Genomic DNA, 9,194 nt, shown 5'->3' on the forward strand with positions numbered 1-9,194 from the left:
GATTTAGATATCTTTCTTTTACTAGGATATAATCTAGTTGATATCTATTTGAGTCTCCTGGGCTCTTCCATGTATACCTTCTTCTTTTGGAAACTTGGTACCATATATTTGTGATGAGTTTCTCTTGTCTGCAGAAATCCACAAGGCGCTGCCCTCGTTCATTTCGGTTTCCCAGTCCGTAATTTCTAGTGGTCTTGTCTTCTCTTTCTTCTCCTGCCACCGCTTTCCAATCTCCCACGATTACCACATTGAGATTTGATGGTGTGTTCGCAGATTTCTTCTACTTCCTGTTCCTCGTGGTTTGACGTTGGCATGTAGACTTGGACGATCAGCATGTCTGTTGTTATTATTATGATTAGCCGTATAGTGCAAGGAAGCCTGAGGCTTATGCTGCACCAGCCAAAAAAAAAAAAAATTCACAAGTTACCCTGTTGTGTGTGTGTGTGTGAGAGAGAGAGAGAGAGAGAGAGAGAGAGAGAGAGAGAGAGAGAGAGAGAGAGAGAGAGAGAGAGAGAGAGACAGTCAGTCAGAAGTAGAAAGGAATCACCAAGAAAGAAAGAGAAGAATGGTGATATCCAGCTCAGGACCCTGGGTGTGCCAAACCCATACTCACCAGATGTGAGCCCCTGAGGATGTTGGTACTGCTGCTATTCTTGCTGTTATTATTCTCGTACCTATGACTCGTATGTCTGTTTTTCTTTTCCGATTTTTCTTTCCATAATTAGTGCTACACCTCCTTGTCCATTTGTGGCGCCAGAGTGAATTACTCTGAATTCATCACTCCAGAAGTCTCCTTCTTTCCATCTGACCTCGCTTAATCCTAAAAACTCTTCTTGGCGCCTTTGTAGCCAGGTGGGCTGGAGCAGCGGTGTGTAGTACATGCTTCTTGATTAGATCGGAGTTCGAGCCCGTGACCACCAAATATGGAAGATGCGGAAAGGTCAGGGAATGACCACCACATATCCCCCGAGCAATATGGCCTTAGTTGCTAATGCTCCTAAAAACCAAATAACAAACAATCCTAAAATCTTGAGTTAGTATCGTCTCATTTCTTTTTTAATGCATTCCAACTTTCCTGTCTGGAGCAGAGTTCTGATGTTCCATGTTCCAAGGTTTGTGTAAGTATTTTGTTGGTTGACGGCCTGAGAAGCCTTACATCTCTTCCTGCTGGACACGACACCTGGTGCTTGACTGACCAAGGTCTCGTTGGAGTCACCCGCTGAAGAAATGTGTGGCAAATTCATGAGTGCTAAAACACGGGATAGATAATGTGGTAGTTTCCCCTTGCTCTCCACATCGCAGTAGCAGAACCAAAGTCTTGAGTATGCCAAGGGTGCTTCTGCAAGTTCACTTTGAAACCAAGTCCATTTTCTGCCTTCAGGTGATGATGAGGGGCACTGCAGCCCTTCCTCATGGTTGTTTCTGCTTTGATTAAGGTGGCGGCACAGGCTCGCCACAGTCCCAGCACTGTCGTAGAGTTTGTGTTGCATTTTGTAGGGGCAACTTACTAGGTTTGTCCCACCACACTCTGATAGTAGCTGGCGCTGCTTGTCCGGGGCCACCAAAGTAGCTAGCCTCCATATCTGAAAGCCATCCCCCTATCCGCAACCTGGGAACCCGTCCGGTGGCATGCAGCTCTGCCCCTGGGAATTAACCCAGAACCAGACTTAACTTAGGATTAGATTTTAATATCAGAACTTAGAAATATACAGATATTTTTCTATGTGCTTTCTTTCACTTGAGATGACATTCTGAAAACGGAGGACTGCGTGAGACACAGTTTCACGTAGCATCTCGTTGGGGATGTTGGTTGCATCCTGTTTAATGCTTGCTTTCAAATCGACAAGTGTCTGTATGCAGAGGCATAGCTAGGTTTTCGGTGCCCTTGGAAAATTCGTGGCTTATTTCGATAATTGGTAAAATCATAATAAATAATAAGTACAGTCGGACCTCTGTTTAACAATCTTCTTTATAGCGAATTTTTCTATTTAGAGATAAATGTTTTCTTTTTGCAGGATTTTTTTTAGAATTCGCTAAATAGAATTTTATTCTTTACCGAATTTTTTTACAATTTTTTTATTTCTTCGTTTTATGGAAACGAAAATTTTCTTCGTTTGTAGAACGAAGAAAATTTTCCATATAACGACTGCATTACGAGACTTAAATGGGTACACATCGTTTGCACCCATGGCCTGCAAGCAAGCAATAGTGCTGTTGTTATGCCCGAATTAAAACAAATAATTACCATCTGCAACTCAGTTATTTCTTATATGGAAAGTTATTTGGTTTTTATAACCAACTCATTTATTTAGTTTTTTTTAGGAGCATTAGCAACTAAGGCCATATTGCTCCAGGGATATGTGGTGGTCATTCCCTGACCTTTCCGTAACCGCCGTATTCGGTGGTCACGGGCTCGAACCCCGGTCTAATCAAGAAGCGTGTGCTACGCACTGCTGCTTCTGCCCACCGGGCTACGGAGGCGCCTCTGCAACTCAGTGGGAACTCGTAAAACCTATCCGACTACCTGTCCCACATACCGAGAAGTCGAGCTGGTCAACTACTTTCTGTGTATCCATTGCCAGTGGGCAGATCAAGGTGTATTAAACATTCGGACAATAGGCTCTGGTCAACATTCTATTGTAATCACCCTGTTAGAGATTTACAAGAGAGTGGTTTCCCTTTATCCCGACAAGCGGTCATCTGTTGTTTCGTGGAAGTGAAATGACACCGTTTCAAAGCTATTTGCCTATCTTCGAGCACAATATGAGATACAGAGGAAATGATGCCTCCCACATTACTATCCTAATTTTTTCTTAAGAATTATCTATGGCATATCTACACAGGTATTATGTAGATATAAAATTCTTACTCTTAACTTAGTATGCCTTGTTGTATTTAGTTATTTTAGATATTACTATACAAACCTTTTGGCATCTCTCATATTGTGTGATTATCTTCATGTCATCATGTCTGCAATACCAGGCTACCTGCCCACCCACAGATGAAAGGCCAATAATCATCGAAATAGTCACTGTCGGTGGGGTGGGGGGAATGATATTCACAGAGTTTCGGAGAATAGGTAACAACAGTCTTCTCTACTGGGGAAGCGTTGCTTATTCGAGGAGTTTTTTCGTGGTGTGGGTAGAAGGACTTACTGTCCCTTTCATTCTTCTACACCATTTCTTTTCTTCTTCCACTCCTACTCTCTACTTTTTGCTTTTAAGTGTCTAATAGGGACAAGTGGATAGTAGAGTTATTATCACACACATATACAAACAAGCTTCTAAACGTCTGGGTGATGGTGTCCACGGATAATAAGTAACAATAGTCTTCTCTGTTAGTGAAGCGTTACTTATTCAAAGTAGTGCAATACCATGGCAACTCGTTGGAAGGACGAGCACAATATGAGATACAGAGTTAATGATGCCTCCCACGCTACTATCCATGGTCCTTGAGGTTGTCACAGACATTCCCTCAGATATGCCAGACAAGCTGTACTTGCTACCTGAGAGTCTAAAATGCTGATGTAACTGATATTCGGGTGACACTCAAGTCAAGTGGACCCAATTTCGGTGAAGTCCGGACGATCTGCGACATCCAAATCCTCTGCTTGCACCTTCACGATGGTGGGACTGTTAGTAATCCTGGGTATAACCTCCATGCACAAGTACATGGTGGGTGACCACCCAGTGTGAACCAACGTAAGCAGGGGTCGAGGTGTGGTGCCCACACCACATGGAGGAACGCTGCCCCTCTATGTTACCAGGCAGTACTTGGTGGTAGATGACTCTCATCAACCGGTGAAATACCACCACTTTGCTTATTGGAGGCTTGAAGTGGTGGAACCCATGTTTAGTTTCTAGAGCTAAGTTCCGGTCAACCCTTCCCTATCTCTTCCATCATGCAGTATGATTGATGACTTTGGAGGTTATGATGAATGTCGTGGCAAGAGCCAATATTCCTTACATTTCGAGGGTACAGCTCTAAAACGGTGTTCGCAGGCCGGCCGCTAGTTAGTACACCGGACCGTACCTATTGGTAACTCTCTAGGAGGCTTCCGGATCAGCTAGTGTATGATCTTGCTACCTCTACTCTGCCAGATAGCGACTGGAGGGAGTCCGAGTAGTGTGTATGCGGGGAGCATTGTCGAGGCCACGTTATGTCAAGGATCTGGGTATATTCTTACAATGTGTACGCCATATCCAAAAATTTCATTACTTCATACAGCATGTCTCACCCACATTTTCTTACCATTGAATACACCACGAATTGTCAAACTAATAGAGCAAGCTTATCTGCAAAGAGATCTAAACCTCTCAAGCACTTCCTAATTTATTTTACAAATATACGCGGTCTCAATTCTAATCTCAACGATGTCCATTTCCACTTGCAGTCTGCCAAACCCCATGTACTTTTTCTGACAGAATCTCAGTTATCGGTTGATTCAACTACTGCTCATCTGAGATGCCCAAATTATTTGCTATATGATTCCTTTCGCCTCAAAGGTGGTACTTGTGCATATGTCCGTTCTGATATTCTCTGTCAGAGACTTGGCAATTTGGAATCTCCTCTCTTTGATCTTCTCTGGCTTAAAATCTCTCTACCTCATTGTGTCAAATTCATCTGTTGTCTCTACCATTCTCCCAACTCCACTAATCACTTGGAGCTTTTTGACTTCCTCTCTTTGCAACTTGACTTTCTCCAGTCCAACTTTCCTAACAGCGAGGTAATTTTCCTTGGTGATTTTAATGTTCACAACTCCAGCTGGCTTCCGTTTTCTAGTCACACTGACCCAGCAGGTCGAGATGCTGAGGCTTTTGCAATTACTAATGACCTAGCACAAATTGTTCATTTACCTACAAGAATACCGGACAATCCTAATCATACAGCCAATACACTTGATCTTTTTCTCACAAACAACCCTTCTAAGTACACAGTCAAAGTGAGAGGTCCTTTAGGCACTTCAGATCACAACTTGGTGATTGTCTCTTCTCCAATGGAACCTTTATCTCATGGCTATTCCCAACCTCGTGTTGTTTGGCATTACAAGAATGCAAAATGGGATGACCTGTGAGACTTCTTTTCTTCTTTTCCTTGGTCGGATTACTGTTTCAAAACTTCTGATGTCAACGTTTGCTCAGATCGTGTCAGTGAAATGATTCTTGCAGGAATGGAATCCTTTATCCCACACTCCACTTCAAAATCTCGTCCTTTATCTAAACTTTGGTTTTCCAATAAATGTGCTAAGGCTCTTCAAGCGAAGAATGTTGCATATCGTAATTGGCTTGTTTTTAATTCTTCAGTTTCATTTTCTGCCTACACCAAAGCTCGCAACAATTGTAAAGCAGTTATTAATCAGTCCAAACTAGAGTTTGAACAGGCTAAGAGTAGAAAACTTGCTTCTCGCCCTAATGGTAGCCAAGCATTCTGGTTTCTTGCCAAAGCTATTGGCCGCAACTTTTGCCCATCTCTGCTCCCACCTCTGTCCAAACCAGATGGTTCTGTTGTCACTTCAGCCAAGGATAAAGCTGACCTGCTAGCATCCCATTTTTCTTCCAACTCATGTATTAATGATCTTGGTAAAACACCTCCCACCATTGCCAACACACTGCATTCAATGCCTCCTGTGGTCTTCCGTCAAAAGGATATCAGAAGGATTTTGACGAAGCTTGATGCTAAGAAAGCTCCAGGTCCCGATGGTATTTCTCCACTTGTTCTCAAAACCTGTGCTCCTGAACTTACTCCTATTCTTTGCCGCCTTTTTTCACTTTCTTATTCCAAAGGTGTTTTTCCTTCTGCTTGGAAATTTGCTCATATCCAGCCAGTTCCTAAAAAAGGTGACAAATCCCTCCCATCCAATTATCGTCCCATTGCAATTACTTCTACTCTTTCTAAAGTAATGGAGAAATCAATTAACCGCAAACTCAAACTACCTAGAAACCTTCCATCTGATCAACGATCGCCAGTATGGATTCCGTCAGTGTCGATCCACTGGTGATATTCTGGCTTATGTTACCCATTTATGGACTAATTCAATGGAAAGGTTCGGTAAAACACAAGTAGTTGCTCTTGATATCTGAAAGGCTTTTGATCGTGTTTAGCATAAAGGTCTTCTAAACAAGCTTCCATCTTATGGTTTGCCAACTGTTTTTAGTAATTGGTTATCCAGTTTTCTATCTGATTGCTCACTGAGGTTTATGGTAGATGGCTCTCTGTCTTCTAACTTCTCCACTAATGCCGGTGTCCCCCAAGGTTCAGTTCTTTCCCTCACTCTTTCTTTTTGTATATTAATGACCTTCTTCCATTACAGGGGTGGCCCCTGGGACCTGAACTGGCCAGAACTGGGTTTCAACCCATTGGGAATCTAGATCAGGTGGAGATGGGAGAAGGAAGGATATGTAGGGCCTTCCCTTCAATATATGCTATGAAGACAGGGCCTACATATCTTGTTACCAATAGATAGGCTGGAAATCCAAGTTTTGAAGGCGGAGGAACCTAAACAGGCAACGGCAGCAAATGCAGCTTCAGTTAGAGGAAGCTACTACCCTGTAAAATAAACATATCCCAAGAAATCCAACAATGAAAGAACTGGAAAAGACAAAGGTGGAGACAGCTCATCAGAGGAATTGACCAGTCACAAGACTGGATGATGATGATGATCAGCATTATTCTCCAAATCAACTCTTGCTCTTCCAGCAATTATTATTGTTAAGTCATCTGCAGAAGCAATTATTTTTGTGTTTGGGAAAGATTGAACTAACCAAATGTGCACTACCATATTCCAAATAAGGGGTCTCAAAACTGATCCTTGTGGACACCCTCCTCGCAATATCTGCTTTTTAACATAAAAATATAGTGATTTTACCGCCACATATCTATTTGTAAAATAACTTTTAAGAAACCTGTATTGTTGCAAGGAGCAATCAGCAGTTCTTAATTGTGCAAGGGTAGACTCCCCCCATAGGGAGTCAAAAGCCCCCTCAAAATCCATGTAAATCGTTAGTTCATACTTAGACATAGACCTCTAATATGTGTTATAAAATCAACCAAAACATCCTCGCACTTTATAACACATTTAGAGGTGCTACATCTAAGTAAGCAGCTCAGACAATGAAACCTTATCAGGTACAACACCTAAATTGGTTGGTTGTTGTATTTTAGGCTCATCAGCAACTTAGTTCATATTTGCGCCATATGTATTATGGCTGTGAATTGCATGTTCTTTGGTCGATTTGCTGTTTTGACAAAAAAAGGGTATTTTCGGGAGAAAAACCATTCTATCTTTGCTTGAGACTGACTAATTCAGCCATGTTGTGAAAAAGGCTCATAAAAATTCTTCACATCTTTAATGGAATTCGAACTCAAGTCTATTCCAACCAGTGTGGAGGATAGGACAGAGATTATACCAGCTGTGCCACCTAGGAACGTAACCAATAACTGATAATCCATCAACTGGTGAGCTCACTGAGAAAGTCTTGCCATTCTTTATTCAGAAGGATTTGGAAGAGTTGGCAAGTTCTCCTAAACCTGTAAAACAGTTGCATTCTGGGGACATACTTTTGAAACAAAATGTGAGAAGCACTTTGAACAGCTCCTCCTAGCCAGCCACTTTTAGTGGGGGAAAATACCAGTTGCAATAACTCCCCACAAGACATTGAGTAATCCAAAGCTGTGATCACTGAATGCGATTTTCTTGAAGTGTTTGAAGAGAAAGTCCGTTGAGGGCAAAAATTGCAAGCAGGATTTGTACGGTTCCCAAGCGTAAAAACATTAGTTTTGACAGATGTAAAGTGAATGTTTTTACGTAGGAATGGGAATGTAGTAGTACCACCTAGAAACCTTATCCTTACTTTCAATATGCCAACATCTTCTAATTCTATCAGTTTGAGATATTTGCATTGCCCAGTATGGCCGTATATCCCAAATCCTTTAAGATGCTTTAAGTCTGAGAAATACAGGCACTCACAAATTTGGCTGCCTTGGTGAAAAAGACCATGAAATTACATCATGTTCAGCTATAAAACGTACCAGTATCTACTGCCAAGTGAAGTACCAAACATGCCATTGTGGGTTGTGTGGTGTAGAATCGTGATCCTCTCCACACTGGGTGGAAAAGAATTGAGTTTGAGTTCCATCGATTATGTAAGGAACTTTTTTGGGTAGTTTTCACAACATAACTGACTTAGTCTCAGGCGAGGGTAGCATGGTTTTTTTCTCCCGGAAACTAGTTTTTTTTGTCCAGTAAATAGAAAAAAGACCACAGAACATATGCAATTTATTCTTCAAACATAGCATGGGCTTATTAAAGGGAAATTTTGTTTCACCATTTTGACTGGCCTCTATGATTTGATTACTAAGGAACTGGATGCAAATAATAATTTTGATATCATATATTTGGATTTCAGTTAAGCTCTAGATACTGTTGCACATATAAGACTGCTGTATAAATTGGAGCATAGGGTGGCACTGAGGGCAATTACTGCTATCGATAAAGGGATAGTCGTCTGGGAGAAGAGAGATTGGTAATTAATAGGTATTGCTTTTCGTAAACTATTGTTCGTAAACAATTACTGCTATCGATAAAGGGATAGTTGTCTGGGAGAAGAGAGATTGGTAATTAATGGGTATTGCTTTTCGTAAACTATTGTTATTAGTTTGCCCCCCCCCCCCCTGGTTTGGTGTTGGACCCATTGTTGTTTTCTGTATTTATCGATGACATTAATGAAGGCATATTAGGCCCAAATCCTAGTTTGCATATGATGTAAAGGTTGGTAGGGTGGTTAATGACAGTGATGATGGTATGCTACTGCAACAGGACCTAGAAAAGTTGGGCAGATGGGGTGAGACATGGCAGTTTAACATTAATAAATGCCAAGTACTGCATATGGGTAGCAGTAACCCAGAGTAACGTACCAACTGTGTGGTACTACACTCAGGTAGTGGAAAATGAAAAAGACCTGGGAGTATTTGTACAGTCAGATATGAAGTTCTCTTTGCAATGTAGACAGACCTGCCAGGACAGCTCATGTGAGTTTTTTTCAGTGATATACAGGAATTTTGCTTGCAGGGTTAAGGTGATTATCCCATTGTACAATATAGTGGTTAGACCACATCTTGAGTACTGCATACAGGTGTATTATTTTTTAAAAAACTATTATTATTTTTATAATTAAATAATTAAATTCATCTGCCAT

This window comes from Mastigoproctus giganteus, chromosome 7 (assembly GCF_048544385.1).
Source record: "Mastigoproctus giganteus isolate SK-2022 chromosome 7, ASM4854438v1, whole genome shotgun sequence".
NCBI lineage: Eukaryota > Metazoa > Arthropoda > Arachnida > Uropygi > Thelyphonidae > Mastigoproctus > Mastigoproctus giganteus.